Source organism: Anas platyrhynchos, chromosome 7, assembly GCF_047663525.1.
Source record: "Anas platyrhynchos isolate ZD024472 breed Pekin duck chromosome 7, IASCAAS_PekinDuck_T2T, whole genome shotgun sequence".
In the NCBI taxonomy this organism is placed as follows: domain Eukaryota; kingdom Metazoa; phylum Chordata; class Aves; order Anseriformes; family Anatidae; genus Anas; species Anas platyrhynchos.
In genome coordinates this window covers 12,397,592-12,420,425 of record NC_092593.1, presented here as the reverse complement: position 1 = coordinate 12,420,425, position 22,834 = coordinate 12,397,592, and the positions used below count along the sequence as shown (strand labels likewise).

The window sequence follows — 22,834 nt, the reverse complement described above, 5'->3', positions numbered from 1 at the left end:
CTCATCTTTTATTACAATAAGGACAGAAATTTGCAAATGTAGGTGTTGGGTTCTCCAGCATCTTGATTGGCAAAAGAAACATATCAGAGCTGATTAGCTAAAGAGAGCTCTGGCCTCTTCCCTTCCCTTCCAGACTGCACAATTTCACATCACTCTCAAATGATATGGTAGCAAAAGAGCTCCAATAAATGCTCTTAGCAGTTAAGAAAAAAAAGGTACATGGAATAGGCCCTTTTTGGCTGGCCTTCTGCAGGCCAAATATCAAGGGAGAAAATGCAGCTATCCTGTGGATAGGGAGGAAGGTGGCCAACACATGCCTTTCTGTTTCTGTAATATATTTTACACCAAAATGTATTTATTTCTTCAGTATGAGGTATCAAACAGCAGGGTTTTTTTTTCAACATCCTCAGTCTAAAATGCTTCATGGAAATAGAACCAGCTGGGAGCTTTACAAAGAAATGTGTTGCGTTTTCACTACTATTTGTAGAAATGTGTTATTCAGGCAAATTTCTGAATTCAAGATTTGGGATTTCCTTCTCCCACTCTTTATTCATACGTCATTTCTTGACATTTTAAAATTAAGAGGAACAAACTTTTTGTCAACTGACAAACATGAAAGAGTAGAAACAATGTTTTCAAGATGTTGGAACAAGTATTTTGTGTATCTGTTTCAAACCGAACATTTTAAATACCTTCACTTATGACACAAAAAGTATTTGAGGACTCAAAGATTGAGACAGGAAAGTAATTTCCCCTCCTTATTCCAGTGATTCAACTGTATAGCAGCTGTTCTACACTTTTCCATTGCACTCCACTCCAACAGAACCAGCCTCAAATCTTTCGTAAACATCTATTTTTACCACATATGTCTAATGCAAAAATGGCTGGGAAGACATTTTTTTCTTCCCCTTCAAGTTAATTGAATAACATGATAAATGCCTTCTGCTGAGATCCTCTGATCATCATCATCATCCATACAGCTTTCAGTTATGATACACATTGCAGCTATGCAAACTAGGAGCATTTTATCACTTGATGATTCAAACCGCCCCATCCCACCCTTACCCCAAAACAAGGGAAGAAAAGGCACAAAATATCCCAAATGTCTGAACAACAAAGTAAAAATTCAGTACCTCATTCTAGCAGGCACCAGAACACAAAATTTACTGTCAAACTGGCAGGAGTTTTCAGTGCTAAAAAGTTCTAGTCCAAGTCCAGAGAGAGAATTTTTTAACTGGCCTTTCTCCAGCCTTCGTTTCATTTCTCAGCAAGCTTCACCTGCACTTTGAGAACTAAACCAGAGCAATTAGCTTTTAGCCCTACCTTTTATAGCTAATTGCCCTTAAGGCAACTGCACAGATTCCCAGGTGTCAGCTTTCTGTGGTGTTTATGCAACTCCCTGAAGGAAGCAAGCAAAGGCACTGAAATAGAAAAGTTCTTCAGAACACATATACGTAAAATGGGAGCTTAAAAAGCCAACAAGGCAAGATGATCATTAATTTTCTATGTATATCACGTTCACTCACTGAATTATACAACATGATAGCATTACAAGCAGAAAAAGCTTCTTAAAGACAAGGATTAAAAAAACTCCTCCAATTTCTGCAACCTTACAATGACCCCTAATTGGCACTTGAAATCCTTTAGCCACCAATATTATATTCCTAAAACCCTTGAGAGTGTTTTTATTATTATTTTTTCCTCTCAACATTCGTCTAACAAGCTTATGTGTTGTTTGTCTGAAATAGAGGTCAGCACACATTGCAGGAAAAAATTCTGCTGGCTGGAAGGGGAAAGTTTCCTTTTCAGTCACTGTAGGTGAACTCACCTATTTGTGCAAGCAGGAAATACAGCCACAGATCTGGTTCTCAGCTGAGATTTCAGTCTGTTGGTTTGGTTTTAGGCCCCTGGAGGGGCATTCCAGTGGAAGGTGGCACTGGGGACTCCACATCACCCTAAAGGGGGAGGAGATGAACACTCAGAACCCACACAATTCTGCTGCTGCCACTCAGTAACCTCCAGAATACTCAAGGACATGGCCCTGTGAAGCTTCCACTAAAACAAAGCTTGTATTTCCCAATTTGAGGCACTTTGAAATCTGGTAATGCTAATAGATGTTGACAAACACTTTTTATTTTTTTTTAAAGCAGCTAAGCTGTTCTGGACAAGTCCAATATTTACATTAAAAAAACATGTTATTGTATACATAGTCAAAGATATCAGACTCATAAATGCCCCCAACCTTTACAGTTTCCCACCATTATCTTAACACCTGTCTTGGAGTTTTCCTCTGATCCTGACTACCAGGACAGACCCCTCTTATTCTGTTGTCAGCTTGGAAACAAGATTTTGCAGCTCAATAAAACTGTTCAGACAAGGCCTATATGGTACTTGACCTACAGTGAGGTGTCTTTGCAGAGACAATCATTAGGTTTGTCGGTAGATTCCATGGTTCTACATGGGGAAGTCCATGCAGCATTTCTGTGTCCACAAAGTGACATGAAGACTACCTTTGTGGAGGAAAAGTCAGGAAAGAGGAAAACAAGAGAGCAGGTTTCAGTATTTGTGACACTGTTAATGCCAGGTGTTTGTACATGCTCAGTTGCTCACAGATCTACTGGCTTCTGAGTAATTAGCAATCTTAAGTGGTCCAGCTAAGCAGGTGGCAAACTGGAATGCATTGTTTGTTTTGGTGCCCATATTTCACAGTGTTCTGTTAATGCCTTTTTATTTGTATTTATATTTTTTGCTGCCTTGCTTTGTTTTATAAGTGTTCAGAGTAATGCACAGCATTATGGTACACTATCATTTTTCAAACCATTAAATGTTAACTTCATTTTCTTGTGTGAATTATGCTTTGCTCTTTTAGTTTTGTAATGAAAAATAAGTACAGGTTATGCAAGCAATAACCCCTGTGTAAGCAGCAGCTATCTTTTTAAACGGTTTATTATGCCACAGTCTGGTACTCCATTAAATATAGATTACAGACTGTTGAATAAATGAATATCAACTAAGCAGACCCATCCTTCTGTACATATCAATGCAAATAATGAATCGTGGCACCTCATGAAAATGTATAACCCAGAAGAGTGGGTCAAGAAGTAATTACACATTTGTCTTATCTCATGCTTCTTGCTCTCAAAAACAGCAAAATGCATTTGTGATGGTATGGGGACACTGAGAAAGCTCTTATGACCTGCTTTTCCTGAAATGTGAAAAAACATATATTCTTACTCATAGTTTTATGTAGATGCGTTTAGATTTCCAGGTATATTCTTTATAATACCCTTTGTAAAAATATGCTGTTGTAGTTAAGGGTCTAACTGTAAAATTTGGTTCATATTTTAGCCCTTCGTCATGTTTCCTGTTTTACAACTGAAAGACTGATTGAAGGATTCTGTTCTGGAAATGTAGATAATTATCCAATTAAATAGGCTAGCATATGATTTTGACATTTACTATATTCCATTGTGTAAAAAAAAAATCACAAAAATGTACAAGTGTACTTGTTTATGTAGTTATAAGCATACAAAAATATCTTAGTAATGGACAGCAAATCCGGACAGAAAACATGACTATGATATTCTCTAAAACCAACAAGATTTAAACTGATACTGATTAGAGATAACTATAACTAAAATTTGGAAACAGGAATTTCAATTATGCTTGCTTAATACTGAAATAAACTAACTTGTTGCATATGGAACAGATTAAGAACTGGAATGAATTAATCATTAGGTTATTAAAATAATACCCATTAACATGAGCTGTATAGCAGGAAAAGTTATCTTTAGCTGCTCAGGAGGAATTATCTGCTGATCCCAGCTTGAGTAAATGGACTCAGAGAAGAGGCTATATCAACAAAGAGAAAATAAGCCAAACAATTAACTTCCTTAAGTATCTCTTGCCCATATCTTCCAAGGCAAGTTTTCAGCTACTGACAACTGTCACAGTTCCTCTGATTTCAGCGTTGACATGCCAATTCACATTGCTTGTGAATAATAATTGCATCTGCTTGATAAATGCATCTATATTAATATTAAAAATCTATTCACTGTCACATTCATCCAGGAATTTCTAGCATTTATAGCCAGAAAGCTGGGAAAATAAGATTCATTTTTCTAGTATGGAAACAGAAACAACATTGTTTTTTTGGCCTGAAAGTAGTTTGTTAATAAATTACTAAAGAAGAAAAAATCTTCTTAATTAAAAGGATACCAACAAACTGGATAATTATTGTATATACATTTCCTACCCTTCCTCCACCCAGCCAGCTATGACAGTTAATGCCTGGAACCATGCAAGTTACAGGTAACAACCACCCAGAGCAGGTCATGCTGTGAGCCAGTTAAACCAGCATTGAACACTTTTCATGGGCTGACTTCCTCTAGAGCACCACTGTGCACATAAGAAGAAAAGGGGAACACAGCTTGTTACTGAATGGGATCAACATTTTTATGTTTATTTGAATCACTTGAAACTCTATCTTGGTGAAAAAAAAATAAAATAAATAAAAAATCTCCAATTGTTTTTTTTTTCCTTTATGCGTCAAACAAGAAGTTCCACAAATTTCCCTCAATTGAACACAGAAGCAAAGAATGAAAGACCGAACTGGAAGAAAAAGCATAGAAGGAATTCTATTGTCTGCCCATCAACTCTTTCTTGTTATATGTGGCACATATATTTCTCTCTTGCCCATGCAGATTCACTGTTGTCCTATGCTGTTCTTAGGACACAGTATTTTATCAACATCACAGATATGGACCAGTGAAAAAACATGGTTTATGACAATTTATGGCTCCAAGATCAAATCAATGTTTTATTCCTTAAAAGAACACAGAGGAAGCAGACCTTAAGCATCCTCTAAATTAGCTCCAAGATATACTTTAAGCACTTTTTATTCTTTTTTATTTTATTTTATTTATTTATTTATTTCTTATCACTCTTCTAGGGTCTTGAAATTCACTTAAAATTTGGGGAAAATCCCAATACTACCCTTGGAAAAGCAGAGAAAGTAAAGCATAGGGGGAAAAAAAATGCAAGGTCATACAGAACTTATCTGTTTTTTGTTTTGCTTTTCTACATCCTTATCATAAGAGAGCACAAGCTATCATTCAAAACACTGAGCACTCCGTTCCTAGCCACCAACAATCAAGGAACACAAATCAACAGCCATACACTCCATTAACGGTTCTAGATATGTTTTTTCCAGACAATTGTCTTTTATTTGTATTCCAAATAATCACCATATCGTGGTAATATTAGTATTCTCAATTTATAGGTATAAAAATTGGGTTAGAATGAACCTATATTGTTTAGGCAGGATAAGAGACCAGAATGAAATAGTATCAGTCTGATAAATTTTTCACCATTTTCATAGCAAGCATATATATATAGCTTGCACCTGCAGAGAGACACATATTGTTACATTTGGTCACGTGAAATTACAGGTATCTATTTCCTAGAGAATGGAAGAACCACTCCATTTTCTTCAGAAGCCTTACTTAAGGCTTATTATTTTTTCAGTGATTGAGGATGCTGTTTCTATTAAGAGCCTGCAGTTATGCTTTCTTGAGCACTCAGTGGTGTGGTGTGTAAAACCACAGACAGGATGGGTTCACTGATGTGGTAAAGAGACTGCACTGAAATTCAAACTGTGTGGTAATATGGTGGGAGAAAGATGGTGATTTCATTTATCACAGCTGATGCTACCCTACTTATAGGGAACTTCACAGGTCAGTATTGCAATAAATAACCCAGCACAAGGCAATGATCAAGCTAGGGTCTTCATACAGACACATGACCATTGCAATTGTGTTTATATATTATGATTCGCTTTGCTATCTATCCAGAGAGGACAATATAAAACACAAACCTGAGATTAAAACAAACAAACAAAAAGAAAAAAGCCTACCTAATATACTGGTTTTGCTTGTTTTATGACAGTGTGATTTTGGGAATATTTAAAATTCAAGAGTGCAATTATTACAAAATGCAGTGAGCAGCAAATCTTCTAATGGTAAAGAAGAAATGTGAGAGGTAATGGCTAAATCAATAACACCTAGCTCTTGAAGTATGTTTAGTGTGTCTTATGTGAAATATCAATAATTATTTATAGCGTGCAAAGACGTCTTTAGTGTTCAAGAGATATGCAGAAGAGAAATGCAACATAATGAATTATATACTTAGGTATGCACACTCAATTCAGTTCCATTTTTAAACTATGCTATTAAACATGTCTCCAATAAGCCTCACAAACTACTGATGCTGCTTCCTTTTCAGATCTGCCTGTTCTTGGGGCAGTTGCACCTAAACCAGCTGCCCTCCCTCTATCTGATCATTCGGATCCACACAATTTCCCTTATATTAATACTTAAATACTAAGGTTTTCTTGTCCAAAGATCGAATTGTAAAGAGTGTTTCTCAACTCAAACACTCTCAAAGAGTGTTTCTCAAGGGTTGAGGGTTTCTCAACCCTCAAGCCTGCAACTGAAGTCCAGGTACAGATTTTAATTTACCAAAACCGTCAGTTTGGCATCTGGTCGTAGTAAGAAATATTACTGTTTCCCTAGACCCATAATCACGGTGTAGATCACATGTCTAATACATATCACAGAATCTACCTGTTCAAATTGTGATCAATCTGCTCCAACGCAGCCCCTTGACAAAAAGAACAAGTGGTGCTGATCGCTATGGTCTTGTCAGTCTGGCCCCTATGCCCTTATAAATCAATGAAAGGGAAGTATCTGAAGAATATTGTAAATCTGAGTAAAAGCTATTGTGAGTTTGCCCACAAAATTTTCTAATGTCCCTCTGAAAGAACACCATTTCAGTACTTGCAAATTAGACTGATCATAAGGTATACAATATAGCAAGTATTTCCCATCTAATTTTCAGTTCTATATTCCAGAACACATTTCAGATGTTCCATACTAAGATGACCACAGTGCCCAAAGGCACAAATCATCCTTCAGGTTCCATTGTGCTAAGAGTTATTCAGACACTCAGAGGGCCTTTTCCCACGTAGCTTGTGAGCCTAGAATACAAGCACTGTGCACAGGCTGGGAAAATATGGTTACAGTCACATACATAAAAGCTGATATATCAGCACATCAGGTTTAATATTAATGATAGAAAAATAAATGTAACTGCCAATAAACTTAATCTGCTATTCATCAAGCTTTCATTTGTTGCATGATTTTATAGTGGAGGGGACACTGGAGTAGAAATTTGCATTAGAAGAAGCTAGTAGTAGCCTTCTGCATCAGCAGAGAAAGCTCTCTGATGTGGTATGCCAGACAGCACATTACATGTTAAAAATAAGGCCATGTAATACAAAATATTAGTCATACCCTGTTCAGTCAGGTCCTAAATTCTACTTCACTTATACAGCAATGAAACATTCTAAAGAAATTATTTCTGTACATGTGGATCCACTAATAAAACATACCCAAATCCATTTGTACTCTTTCTTTCATATAATGCCTGAATGGTCACAAAGTTTCCAAACCCTGAAAATCAGCCAGTCCTTTTGAAAATGAGTAGAATGCGTATTAATTTAAGGCAGACAGAAAAACAATGTCACAACCAGACAAATGGAAACAGAAGACTAAGGCAGGAACACTACTCATTCAACTCTGACAAAGGTACAATTCCTGTAATACCAACCACCTCTTTTTCATGGTTTCAAGTCCAGAAGTAGGACTCTTACTTAATATGTCTGCTTGGACACACATAAAAGCAAAAATTGCTTTCATCTAACTGTCCATCAGCAGTTCCAGGGTTCCTTTTTAAATGAATTATAGTAGTGGCAGAGTTCGGGCTACTATAAGCCTGAAATACGAAATCCTGATTAACGCAAAAATTCTAATATACAGTTGATAAAAAGAAAGTTTTTCCCAAGAATATTCCACAAAGATAGGCAAAAGTTACTAAAATAATTTAGGGTGGGGGAGCAGAGAAGAAAAATCCAATTATAAATTGAATGGTATTTGAACCAGTGAATCCAGAAATGACTTTGTTTTGCATGAAAGGGAAAGCTGAAAACATTGAAGAAATTTGGTCTTTGTTCTTAGTGCTACATGATTAATTAGAGATAAGAAATGTTTCAAAATGATTCTTCATTTATTTTTAATTCCCAAGAGTTTATTAGTTTAACTTGGTTCTATGAACAAACTTTAGTCTGGTAAAAAAAAATCCACTTTTATATATACAACTTTTTTTTTTTTTTTTTGGGGGGGGGGGGGGGGGGGGAGGGGAGGTGGCAAGGGTGGGAATAGAATATTTAAAGAGGGAAGATTATTTTCCTCCATTTTATCTTTTACCCGTAAATGGCATATTGACACGCTTGCTTATAACGTACAAACAGGATGATATTTATTTTATCTATAATATGTTGAATTTTCTTATTATTATACTGGAGTGTTTCTATAATCTTCCCAACTTTCTCAGATTCTATTTAGATACCACAGCACAAGCAAAATTCTACTGCTATTCTGGGATCTGCAGTCAATGTAAATTGCTGTATCTCAGGTGTCAGCAGCTTAATAAATTTGTTTGTTTACAGTTCATGACTTTTGAGTGTTCCTGCAACAAATCTTTCTAAATAGTGGATCATTTAAAAAGTATTCTAATGAATGTTTACTAAGAACTCTGCTTCATTGTGTGACTAGCCATGTTATTTTCTTATAGTGCGTGACAGCTCAAGTGCTTTAATATTCCATACAAAATTAATCTATTTAAAAGAAAAATCTAATTACACATGAAATGCTTACATAATTTTAATCTAATTACATAACTATTAAATGATTTCTACATTATCATACCCCCAAATATATTTTTACTGTTCAGATGATATTTCATTATCATAAAATACATTTTTCAACAGATCTAAATTAAATCCTTGTAGAAGATACCATGAGGATGAATATGACTGATTTGTAATTAAAATGGAAGGTTAAGTCATTTAGGCCAATATTTAATGCTGAGCTAGTGATGATTGGAAAGGCAACATTTCTAGCTGCCTAGAGACTCTTGGGCTGAGGTTTAAAGATCTTGATGGTAGAAAAAAGGAACTGTGAACACTGAAGTTCAATCTGCACACGTACTCTGTACTAACATTAGGAGATCAAAGGCTATCCACTGAGATTTTCTAGGGCCTGGTGAGACACTTCATTAGGAAGTTTTAAATGTGGATAGTATTACTGGACAACAGGCCACAGAAATATGTCTTATATTGAATGCCTTATGGACAACTCCTTAAAATTGAATAAAAACCATTCATTTCACTTGGAAAGCCTAGTTCTGGAAAGACAGGAATCTCTAAGGCTGCTAAAAATATATCAGAAAGAACATCCACAGCCATAACTAACTGACAAAGTTGTTAAAGTTGGTGTTTCTGATTGATTAAAAAAGTTCCATCTAGTGAAGCAAACAGCTGTGACTGTGATTAGAAAGGTATTTTATCACAGGTACCTTGGATTGCCTAGAGAGATCTATGCCAACACTTTTTTTTTCTTTAGTCCTTTCAGCCATTTTCACCCCAAATCTCTCCCGTTCCCTATCTTTTTTTTTTTTTCCTTTTTTTTTTTTTTTCTCCCCGAAGTGGAAAATGTACAATACCAGGTGAAAAGAAAACTCTTAAATGAGTCCATCATTTCTCCCATTTATCTGCTATCCAGGACAATCTTCAGCCTCTCCCATAATCTTCCCTGTAACTAAAAGTTGTTGCCTAGCTCTTCAGTAGAGAGCTACGAGGAAACATTCTCCCAGGTTTTGCTTTATATCATCAATCTCCCCCACAGTCCAACTGCAGTTTGTTGCCAGTTTTGCCTTTCCTGGCTGGCCCTACCTTCTCCTTGAGCAATGCTAAGGTAGAGGCATGATGCCAGTCTTCAGGCTCTGACCCTCATTTCCCAAGGTAACAATTTTACAGATCCATAAGTCTTACCTATGCTGCACTGCCAATAGTTGTAGCCCTGATTTTTCACACATAGTAAGTTGTGAAGGATCTGAAAGGGCAATACATTGGTTTATTGTTGCTACACAGTCAACTTGACCTCAGTAAACGCTACTTTTTGTTGTCTCTTAGACTTAGTCCCTCCCAGCAATGTAGTGTGTGGCCTCTTTTCCCAAAGACCTTGCTGAAGACAGACAAATAGCAAACAGGTTTTCAAAAAAAACTTGCTGTAGACTTTTTTTTCCCCCCATGTAACAAATCCCCCTGCCTTCCATTTGAAGCAGAGAAAATGGAACATGTGTCTCACCTTTCCAGTATGTCTCTTCAGCACTGTCCTCCAAAGGCGTTTTCAGGAACCAAAGAAAATCCTGGCCGGTTCATATTCTGACCATATGACTGGTTTGAAGGACTGACCCTCTACATCTAATTTATTTCCCCCTTCTTTCTACCAAACTTTTGGGACATTTACAGGTGACAGTTGCTGCACTTCGACACGAATCAGGTAGGTTTCTCTCCTTATGTTTGGTTTATCCCTGCCCCAAAGAAACAAAAACTTCATGACCATTACATTCATCCAGCTATCTCACTAGTAAGGCACAAACCCTCCAGTCAGTTCCAGTATGGCAGAGGGAATAAAACTGATCCAAACTACAGCTCTGCTCCAACCCCCACCTGAGTACGCTCTGTTTTTGACTACCTCTATGAAAAGTGCCATAGCCCTGCTGCTTCCTTTATCTGCCCCAGAGCCTTCAATAAGAACAGCCACTCCAGGGGTGGTAGAGGTGTGTCAAAGATGACAAATCCTCCTAATAAGGGTGGGAACACAGACGCGTAAGAGTGGCCGAAACTGTCACCATCCTGCTGTCCCCTCCCAGCAGGAACTGTGGCAGACTAACCCAACAGCTACAGTCAGGTCAGGCCTTTGACCGTTTGCTTGCTTTTTTGGCAGAAGTTAAAGAACAATGGATAATTTGGTAGTGTCTGTGTGAATTCAGAGTACTTCCATACCTTACAGAGCCTGCAGTTTAAATTCATTTTAATTCTTCAAGCTCTTGCTGTCTCCTTACATAAGTGTCTTTTCTGGTGCAAAGGCAGAGACCAATATTAATATCCTCAGCTGAAATAATCCTTATAGCTCTGCAGCTTAAGATAAAACTGACAGCTTCCATCAGGTTTTATTCTTAAGGACACAAACTGGGGGTCAAGGAGGCATTTTTTCCCCACAAGATAACATTGCAAATTTGGTTCCTATCAGGATTTTTTTTTTCCTTTCCCTGACCGATCCTAGCACTATAGAGCTAGATTCAGCACACCAGATTTCTACAGAAGTATTTCTGTGCTTTATTCAACTAACACAAACAGAAGCCTTTCCTTGACCTCCTCCCCTACATTAGTAGACACTCATCCTCCATCCTAGATACCACTTTTAAAAAACAGATGAATGAGGGCAAAATCCTTCCCTTATTCAATCTATTGCAGTCACTTTCCACACATAGCATCAAGCCACCTGACAAAGTAGCTCAGAGCGCAAAAATGTAAGGGACAAACACCAGCTATACTGCATTTTATTTATTTATTTATTTTTTCCTCCAAGATGGAATGGAAGTTCCTGCAAAAAGCCAAAACAGGATATATTAATGTCCTCCCCTTTGGCTTACATTTTGGCTTACCCAGAGAGAAGAAATAAAGCTTCTTCTCTAGGGGTTAATAGCATACACTCTCCTCCCTCTCCTGTATGACAAGAATCTACGTATTTGAACAGAATGAGACAGTTTTAATTATACAGAAATGCTTTAGACAAACCAAATCATTCTGATATTTTGAGTACAATGATTTTCTGTGTAAACAAATGGGGTTTAAATTTTCTTTCTGCTTTATATATTTAAACATTTGATGACAAAGTAGGCTGCAGAAACCTTTCCATGAAATCAACACAAGTATACACAAAATATAGCAAATTGAGGATTGTTAAAGTTAAAAAAAAGCAGCGGGCCATTCAATTCTAGTTGAAACTGGCCTGAGACTAGAAGGGCATATGCTTTTGTAAGCACGTACCAGTAAGGTTCAACTGGCTTCATTGAGCTGTTTTTATTTATACCAATTAAAAACGAATCTGAAATTTCTTGAAGGGATAATAACCTATGCAAAGGCTTTTTTTTTTTTTTTAAATAAATCTCGTTTTCTATGAGAGAACCTAATTATTACACTCTGCCAGATGTAGCAAGTCAGACAGATGTGACCCCAAATTTTAGATGCATGAGAGCAGCATTCAATTATTAAGTATGATTTATGCTTCTTTTACTAGTAGCTCCATCTAGGTATTTATGCATAAATTTTAAAGCAGTGGGACTTAGGACACGAGTGAGTTTTGAATACCAAAGGGTATTTTCCTTATGACTTCACCTTTATTTTGTTTCAGATCTACCCTTCTGCACTTTCCCCTTTCGGGTTCAATATGAAACAAGAAACATGATTTCATTCCTTCATAACTCCGAGAAACTTATTTTATTGCAAGTCAAGTGTCTTAATTTGAATATAAAAGGGATTTTAAAATTAATTAGATACAATTAAGGAAATAATTATGCATAAAAGTAACGGATGAACATTTGTCATAGCTGTCAACACGGAAATCTTTTTCTTCTCTTAAAAATCCACAACTACATGTTTGGGAGGTCACAAAAATGAGGGAAAAGCAAGTGGGTGGGTGATTAGAGATAGAAAGGGTTGAACCTTTCCCAGCTGTGAAAGAGAGGATAGTACTCAAATTTGAAGTTTACAGTGGCCAAAACTGAGGAAGAATAGAATAATTATCTGCAACAGAAGGAGGTTTTCCAATTTATATATACACCATTAACGTACCAGGCTTATTTAAAAAAAAAAAAAAAAAGCTTTCTCTGCACTGCAGACTGACATAAAATTCACCTTTCAGTGACTAGATTATGTTTGAAATGAAGTTACAACACAGATGGCTTGTAGCTATATAATACACTCTGTGTATCTTCACCAGAAAAGTAAATGTAAAATGCCAAAACACTAGTATTAGTATGCCAAAATGATGCACTTAAAATAAATAAGGGGCCTTTGAAGGGTTCTTGCCAGAAGCTTGCCAGTACATAATAAGCTTGGAGTCTCCTATAATAGGGAAAAAGAAAGTGATGCTTTCCATAAATCTTCCTTAGCTGTCTATAAAACTTCCAACCTCTCCTTTTATCACACGGTGGGAGAAAATGAATTTCCCAAAAGGAAATAGTGGACAAAGAGAAATTAAAATTACTTAGAGAAAAAGGTATTTAAAGGTATTAAGAATTAAGCTTTATTTATTCAAATGAGGACTTGGAATCCAAGTGCCTTTAATAATCTAAGTGACTAAGAGCTTTGGGTCATACAGAGCAGGACAGAAATTAAGACAGGATTCAGTCATTTGTTTTGTCTTCAGAGCATTTCCCACCTGCCTTATCCTTCTCTGCAAGCTTTTAGCCTCACAGCACTCCAATACAAAACAAAGAGTAAAGGAAATATTTTTAAAAAGGATTAGTAAAAATAAACAATCTAGAAAGCTACATTCAGAGTTCTCTACTCTTGAAGCAAAGAAAATGCTGTAACACAGTTTTTTTTCTTTTTGAAGGAGGGAGGTGTTTTTATTTTAAAGATGAAAAGAGGTGAATTTGGGTCTGAAATGAATAAGGAGTGTTAAGAGGGCTGATATGACCCACTCCCATATTTTAAGCTGTCGTGTTGTGCTACCAAGTGTGGGATCATGTCAGCTCACGTCAGTCAAACTGTGCTGTGGTGCGTAAAGCAACGTGATAGATTGCCAGCCAGCTGTCCTTAATGCATGACCGGCAGAAAGCTGACAAACTGAAACAACATTACAGGAAGATCTAAAGGACAAGCACAGTGATTAGTGTGAAGACTCGAGGCAGATAAATAGCTATTTACTAATGAGGGATGGAGCATGACGAGCTCGTACCCTGGTTGCCTGGCAGAGTCAGGGAAAATAGATGGTTTCCAAGGCTGCATTAGCAAGGGTCACCCAAATCTCAGGTCTGGGGTAAGAAAAGTGTAAGAGGCTGAGGGCCCAGCCAGAATGGGGACAGACTGAGTACCAACAGAGTGGGGAGAAAAGGCAATACTTCATACATTGTTCAGTCCGCTAATGGTAAAAATACAGAGTTCCCTAGAAGGGGAACAAGATATCAATTCATTAAATATAGATTTAATCAGGTGTCTCACTCATAAAGAAATAGCATGTGAGAGCAGACCGCACTTAAAACAAAACCCCTGAAGACAGCCTGGATGCTTGCCCTCTAACTTGTTTAAAACAAACAAACAAATTATGCTCTGTTTACTTGCTTAATCACCCAGCAGTATGAAATCTAGGTTTTTCATTATGATTTTTTTTCCCCCAAAATTCACTTTTCTTAAAACTTCACATCCTGGAATGCTGTGACAAGACTGCGAACTTCTGGTCTTTCATTTGCCTGAGTTACTCATAAAGGAGTATAAATGGATGTTTAGAAACATTTGGCACTTTCACATTTTAAGATACCTTAAATATGTTAGTGCACGTATTCTAGTCAGCTTCAAGTGTCTTTGTGAGAGTCTAGCCATTATGGTATTAAAGAAAAGCTAGAAGTTATAACTGAAGAGGAGAAGCTTCAGAAAGAAAAGACAATTTAAACAGCTAATTAAGACTATTTGAAATCAATCTCTTTTGGAACATAGGTCTATTTCAGTTTTCAAGACCTCAGTTGAATATGCTCTTTATATAACTGTTATATGGCTTAACAACTATCTAGCAAGAAAAAAATACATAGAGAGAACTATATAAACTGGCATTATATGGAAAAGTTTGTGGTTTTTTTTTTTTCCAGAATATTCGCATGCATTTTAGTTGAGCTACTTGTTCAATTAAATGTAGTACAGTGACAACTGATGTGTGCTAGAATAAAGCAGCTGTACCTAGATGAATTGATGTCAGTTTAATATTATTTCAAAATAAAAAGACATTTATGCCATGTTGTATTGACACCCACAGAATGAGAGGACATAACTGCTTGAGTAAGACAGACAGATCTGACACTAGACACTAGATAGATCTCTACCCATTCTTCTGCTGCTCACCTGTCCCAGCTCTAATGTGGAAGCTATGGATGTCAGGTACTCCTGAGAGGACCTCTGACTGACTATACATACCAAGGCAGGCCAGAGAAGTCCAGGTTATTCAGTATCTGACAGTAAGAACATGCTCAGATAAAACATGAGCTGCTTGTAATCCAAACTGACTGTTCAGTAAAAGATGGGAGCAGAAAAAAATGTACAGAGTTGTGTCTAGATTTAAGAAAAATTTTGTGAATTGATAGCATAGAAAACAGGTCTTCAGTATATCAGTATGGTTGTTTTCATTAGTACTCCCTGAAAAATTCATGTTTCATGGAGAACACATGAAAAAGCAAATACAAATACATGAAAAAGCTCTTATGTGACCAAACCAAAATAAATTCAAGCCACATCAGAAATTTATCCTGCTTTGTCAGAAATTGTCAGAAAGGCCAACTTTTTTTTTTTTTTTTTAAATTACGTGCTATAGTTTCTATCCCCCTTAACACAGAATAAGGATTGGACTTTTCAGTTAATTTCTTAAAAATTAGACATCACTTTCAATTTCCCTTACTACTAGGACGTTTTAATAAGAGTTTATAAACCGGAGTAAAGTTCAGAAATCTCATAAGAAAAAAGAACCTTATCTTCGCAATTGCAAATGTTCAGCTATTGTAAGACTTCTTTAGGTGACAAAGCAGTTTTAGAAAAGCATTCAGATCTTTTTCCTTTCAATACTGACTTCTTTTCCCAACTAGTTTTTGTAGTGAAAAGCAATGTAACGCATTCATTCACCTACTTATCTGTAGCCTCATAACTTTCAACTACATTGAACCTTTGACAATTTGCTGGATTTTCCTGGGCTCTGGTAGGTGTTTCTGCCTCTTATACATTCACAAATATTTTTTACAAAGTTATTCCCTGCACCTCCTCCTCCCCCCCCCCCCCCCAATCTTGTATTAGTTTTCATCTTTAACTCAATAGAGACAAACGATGCTAAAGAAATTTTGCATCAGCTCTTGTTAAATCATAGAATATCCTGAGTTGGAAGGGACCCTTAAGGATCATCAAGTCCAACTCTTGACACCGCACAGGTCTACCCAAAAGTTCAGACCATGTGACTAAGTGCACAGTCCAATCTCTTCTTAAATTCAGTCAGGCTCGGTGCAGTGACCACTTCCCTGGGGAGCCTGTTCCAGTGTGCAACCACTCTCTCTGTGAAGAACCCCTTCCTGATGTCCAGCCTAAACTTCCCCTGCCTCAGCTTAACTCCGTTCCCGCGGGTCCTGTCGCTGGTGTTAATGGAGAAAAGGTCTCCTGCCTCTCGACACCCCCTTACGAGGAAGTTGTAGACTGCGATGAGGTCTCCCCTCAGCCTCCTCTTCTCCAGGCTGAACAGGCCCAGTGCCCTCAGCCGTTCCTCGTACGTCTTCCCCTCCAGGCCTTTCACCATCTTCGTAGCCCTCCTCTGGACACTCTCCAACAGTTTCATGTTCTTTTTATACTGTGGTGCCCAGAACTGCACACAGTACTCGAGGTGAGGCCGCACCAGCGCAGAGTAGAGCGGGACAATCACCTCCCTCGACCTACTAGCGATGCCGTGCTTGATGCACCCCAGGACACGGTTGGCCCTTCTGGCTGCCAGATGTTTCTCATAGTGGGAATTAGGTCCTATATCTTGCATTAATCTTTTTAATAAAGAAATACGATATTCTGAAGGCAGAACATACTTAAACTAGCTTTGTAGCAAAACAGCTGGAAAATGTATTTTAGGAATAGCAATGTTATAGACTTTGGAACAAATTAGAAATTGTCATCTTTTATTTCGCTCCAGCTCCTGGTGCGACTGGACTGTGACTGTACATCCAACTGCAAAGAGACTGAATTGGAATATGAACTGAGATATGGGCCTCACCAACGAATAGGTCACTGTTGCAATGCTGGAATTTTACAAAATACCTTCTGATCTAAATCTCCCATGAGAGAACAGAGTGGAAAGTGTTAGCATAGTTAGTCTATACTAATTGAATATTCCATCCATTTTATCCATTATTTTATTACACAATCAAATGGCAGCAGCTACCCTGATGTTATACCAATTTGATATAAGCAACACTATTCGCATTTTTTCCCACAAATACAGTGAGTACTCTGAATGTCCTGAAAAAAGCTGATGCTATTGTTTCAACATGCTCCTTACTAGCAACAGTAATATTAAATATTTACTTAACCATAGTTCTTGCTGAGGATTTTGTTGTAATCACGGCAGGCACAGAAATACAAAAAGAATACTAAGGATAAACTGATGGCCAGTTTAATGTCATTTTGTCAGCCTGAAATGTGCCTGAAAATATTTTAGAGAATTAAATTAACTTAAAAAAAAAAAAAACACAGAAAATTGCTCCTATTGAAGTAGTCATAAATCTTTACACCACGAGTCTGTTGTCAAAAAGTACCTGTAAAACTGCAAAGCTTCATATCTCTTTAAGGCCTGCTTACTTAAAAACATATGAAAAGAACAAGAGACTAAAAAATAAAAAAAAAATCCGAGAGAAGACTAGTCGGCCCAAAGCCCACTAAAATTGAGCTATCGCTTTTCTTACATTCCCCCATATGAGTAACTTGCATATTAAATTTGATATTACTATGAAACCCAGGATACTGCCAATAATCTGAGAATAACAACATACAGTGCCATATAGTAAGACCATCATTCTAACAGTGGATTTTTTTTAATGAAGATGTGTCAAAAAACTCAATGCATTTCAGCCAGCCTCTGGAATTTATGGAACACATTCATTCAAGTTGATTATCTGAACAATAAACTCAAGCAATATTTGTTTGCAGTTAAAATACCTTAATTCAGCACCATCTGAAATTAGAATGAACCCCAGTGGCCTTCTGCATACAGACGGAAGACAAAACCTTTGAAAATATTCTTGAAGGTAAGAAATATATTGGATCCCATCACCATTAACTCACATGAAATCAATGGAATTATACCCAGGTAAAGCCAGTCATTAATAAGGAAAGACTGCACCATTATCTGGAAATTATTTTGAAGAGCTTTGAATACTTTATATTATTGTCTATATGCCCAGTACCATTTAAGAAAAAATTAATACCATTACAGATGGTCTGCATTGTACATGTGATTGGAATTATTTCACGGAGTTAATTTAAATACAGATTTTTTTTTTATTATTATTATTTTTTTAACTAGTTAAGCTTTACTTCTTTCATAAGTAGATTTGCTGGTTAAGTCCCTTCAGCTTAATGCATTTTATCATGTTATAGAAAAAATACTGAAGAAAAACTAAATCGGTTGGAAAAACTCTGATGGCAGCGCTAAGCTCTATAAATCTTGGCCATTACCCAGAGAAAGGAATTTAAAATCAGCATAGAAATTCTGTTACCTTCGTACTGTCCCATATCATCCCAGGAACATCCCGTGGCCTTCATCACATCTTTGTGGGTAATCACTCTTAGTGATCAGTTAGTCTGAATAAGGAAGAAGGAGGAACAAAAGTGAATAAATTGGTACTTATTGGGTCTAAGGGAAAATTTCATGATGAGCAGAAACTATGGAAAAATTTCCAAGCAATAAAAATTCTGATTCTGAGAAAAGTGGGACTTCTGAGTCCATATATCATCTAATGGAATCTGAATTCAAAAGCTGTTTGTTTGACTTAGTTTTGACCCTGTCTTCTTATGTAGCCCACGTGAAGTCCTTGTGAGTCTGACAGTCAGCAGGAAGGCTCCTGCTGATTTCAGTAATGTGATTCCCATTATCTCTTTGTATCTGAAATAGCCATAATACTCCTCCTTTTTGAGAAAATAATAGGAAGCCTCAGGAACCTATGCAATCCATTTGATCAACTAGTCTGATTTATTTGGATCAGTTTGCAAATTTCAAAATTTTTTTTGAACATTCTCAACATTTGTTTTCCACAACATAATTAGTTAGGCCTCATCTGACAATATAATAACAAATGGCGCTTTATCTAGGTCTGACTCCTGTAGATCCCATACAGCCATCGAGAGTTAGTTGTGCATACCTACTCCTTATACATGGTATTGCAACCCTACAACATTCATGCACATAACAAAAAAATTAATCATATGTTTCTCTGGTTTGGATATTAGAATGTCATGTAAGATTCAGAAATCCTACTGCACTCAGAACACGTGGCATTTTCTTCTATACATAAGGCTTGTCACAGAATACAATTACATTTATCTGACATGACTTGTTCCTAATATCCATGCTGACTGCTACTGATTGTTAGATTTTAAGTGCTTAAATATGGTTTGCTTGAATGTGTTTCAGTTTTTGATATTGTTTTCTGGTGTCAGAGTTTAAACTGGAGGTATATAAAATTGTCTCTTTTACTCACTTTCAGAGAGAAATACAGTATTTATCTCATCCCAATCTACTATTGCTTACCTGTCTTCCCTCAGCTACCTAAAGAAACATAGTTAAATATAGTATTTTTTGATATATCCTGAACTAGTCCATATTAAAGCACATAAGTCCAGACTGTTTGAAAACAAGCAAATTATGTGACTGATCTGGAACATAAGTAATACCTAAGATTCGTCACTGGTGCTACTTGTGCTAGATTTTGGGTCATAGCTGGCATTTTCAGGAAGACAAGAGTCGTTTGTACATCTGTTTTCTTGGTTTCACTGGGTAGCTGTTTGTGAAGCCTTTACACTTTCCAGAGTCTGTCTTTTGTACCACACTGGCACATTAGCTATTCTGAGCTCTCCAGGGACTACTGATTTCCTAGAAACTCCAGTGATTTACAGCTCACCATTGGAAGTCCAGGTAACAGTTGCTTACTCACAGGCCACTGCAGGTTTTCTAGAGCTTATTTTGAACCCTTATTCTTCTAGAATGATCCAGTCAACCTTGTCCTGGCACATAGCTCTGTGCATCACTGGACCTTCCATCCCTATTTCTCTGTTCAGTACCATTCTGTATAGTGGATAGCAAACCCAGCATTATAAGGAGGTGATCACACAAGGGTGGCAAAAATCATACTGGGATTAAGGAAATTCTCATCCTTAAAGACCAAAAGTTCTTTGCATAGACTTTCATTAGTCCCTTAATTGTCTGCAGACATCTCACTTGCTAATTTATTATCTTGCCACATTTTGGGCATCGTCAAAACAGCTTTTCATTATTCCAGCTACATGCCTACCAGTATTAGATTTCATATTTTTCCAGGACTTATAGGGACTGCCAACACACTGCTGCACAGAATACCCAGCCACGTCATTCTTTTGTGGTCTTGTTATTCCTGGTATTTTCATACACTATTTATGTATTTCTTACTAGTTATCCGTTCTTGCTATTTATGCCAAAAGCTCCTACATCATGGACTCACTAGTCTGTAGAAACATCGCCCCGTACATTAAGGCTATTAACATCACTAGCTATAATGTATGTTAAGCATAATAATACATTCCCAAGTCAGTATGACATTTAAAGCAAGATGAGATAGCCCTGGAGAATGTATATTATGAAAATTGTCTTCTAATCATTGCCCAATAGAAGATTATTAAGTCAATTAAAAGTGCATATTTCTTTTCTTCTTCTGACATACCATCAGACTACTATCGGCCTACCCCAAATAGAGCTAATGGGAATCTTTTTTCTTAGTTTGTTTGGCTAATGATGGTCACTGATGTGAACACAAGAATAGACAAAACCCAGTCACTTTAATATCCAGTATTCTGGGATATAATGTTTCACAGAACAGGGCCAGACATAAATCACTGATAACATTCTTGCATATAGATACACATACACACACTAACACCAATAACATTCCTTGCTCACAATCAATGTCCTCCTGGCACCAAAAACAAATTTACAGAAAAGTACTCAAAAAGTTCTTTGGGATAGTTTCCAAAGTATCAAAACTTTGATGTTCCTGTTCTGGTTAGGAAGAAACAACCTCACAAGCCTTCAATAAGTAGAATGTATAGCTTGTTCTGTGAAGCTGAAAAATAGATGGGGTTATTCTCCTGTTTCAGTGCAATCATTATCTCTCTGTTTACTATGAAAGTCTTTCTGTAAGTCATATGGTCACTGATAACAGACATTTTGGCTGAAACATGAAGCATCTCCATAACTCTGTTCAACAGTTGGAAGAACAGGCTTTCCAGATGAGTTTTAGTATACTTCTATCCAATGGGCAGCAGCCATTTTAAAGGGCGTGTAACAGATTGATGAGTTGGGCATTTCTTTGTCATTTCCTGTTTGCCCATTTTTCCTTTTTGCATGAAACCTTAAAATTACCCACTGAACAGTAAATTGTAACCTATTGCCATTTCTCCCCTCTCTCCTCTTCTGCACTGAAGAATTGTTTTATTGAAAGAATTGTTTAATGAAAGATAAAAATTAAGACCTCCCATCAGTTTGGGAAATCTCGACCACAAAGCTGCTCAGAAGTTGAGTTTCCCTAGGGCTGCTGCCAGCACATTATCTCATTGCTATAAGCTCCACATGGTAGGTAGTGGAGTACCAGGCAGAGAGCAAGCTACGACTTCTTAATCAGCGCTGATTAAAAGGTCAGTGATTCCTCATGACCGTTTAGGCCAAAAATCATAATCTTAATCACAACTGGAATCCAGCTAAGGTCTCTTATCTGATATGATTCAAGAGACAATGTTTTAATCATAAAATTGCAGTACTACTTCATTTAAAGAGAGTAAAAGGAAAAAAAGAAGCCCTTATAAACTTGCTAATTGACCTTAATCTAATGTGATGTGCAATACTCTCAGCATGCAACTGTGACAGGGGCACAAAGAGTAAGAACACTTCTTAAAACTAAATTAAATTTGAAATAGTAGATTAGATTATTTCCCATGTCCTCAAACAAACCTCTGCATGTTGAAATTTATCTTGAGATTTCCAAGTACATTAGGGACTTCCTACATGACAACTGTAACGTACCTTGAGTACAGCTCAGAAAAGCTGCTTGGACTTAAGCTCTTTATTCATTATAGATAGAAAAACTCCAACTGTTGCAAGGATGAGCATATTTGAAGATCTGCAACACGGTCCTTTAGGTGTCCAGATCTGATGTCCTCTGTTACTTACTGAAGCACTTTAAAAAACAAACAAACAACCAACAAATAAAAACAAAACAAAAAACACACAACAACACTACCTCTTATTCTATAAAAAACACAAGCAAATTGCATTTTGACCTCCTGTACTCTGAAAAAGGTTGTCTGTTTTACTGGGAACAGAACTGAAAATTAAAACAGGACTTTAACAGGAAGTTTAAAAAAAAGCCAGTTACATTCCAGTGTCTCTGAATCCCCTCTTACTTTTTATGTTTTGTGCCTATTTCAGCTGCAATTTCTTCTTGCAAAGAATTTGCGTAACATATTCAAAGGACATTTCACGTGGTTAATCCATGATAGAGTCTTCTAATTTGTTTAAAAAAAAACAAAAACCAAAAAACAGGTTAGTCATAGGTATCAGCACATCCGCAAGTTTATGAACCTGATGAAGATACACTGTGGCATCTATTCTATAAATAATCCCATGTTTTAATAACATGGGTGAAAATGGGTAAGTATTCTTGCCATGAGTGGAGCTGTGCCTATTGTAACCATATGTTGAGTACTTTGAGACGTAGCTATATTAATCCTCTCCTGTAAATTTTAATCATTTGGACTCTTTAAAGCTCAGAGAAGAGTATCTAAAATGTTACTGTATTTCCTAAGGCATCTACTTCACTTTACCCTGTATGT

General features: G+C 36.8%; 1 long non-coding RNA gene across 3 annotated transcripts in view; it reads right to left on the bottom strand.

Moving 5' to 3' along the window:
• Positions 1 to 515: 515 nt before the first annotated feature.
• The window catches only part of LOC106016405 (uncharacterized), a 51,588-nt gene continuing 29,269 nt past the window's right edge, over positions 516 to 22,834 (bottom strand). For 2 of the 3 annotated variants that reach the window (XR_011810526.1, XR_001189111.5), the window contains exons 3-5: positions 18,475 to 18,559; positions 1,829 to 1,955; positions 516 to 1,399 (exon numbers count right to left, since the gene is read on the bottom strand). This is a non-coding gene — a long non-coding RNA (uncharacterized lncRNA). Of the gene's footprint in view, positions 1,422 to 1,828; positions 1,956 to 18,474; positions 18,560 to 22,834 lie in introns of all 3 variants that reach the window. The other variant, XR_002401107.4, reaches the window with a different exon arrangement.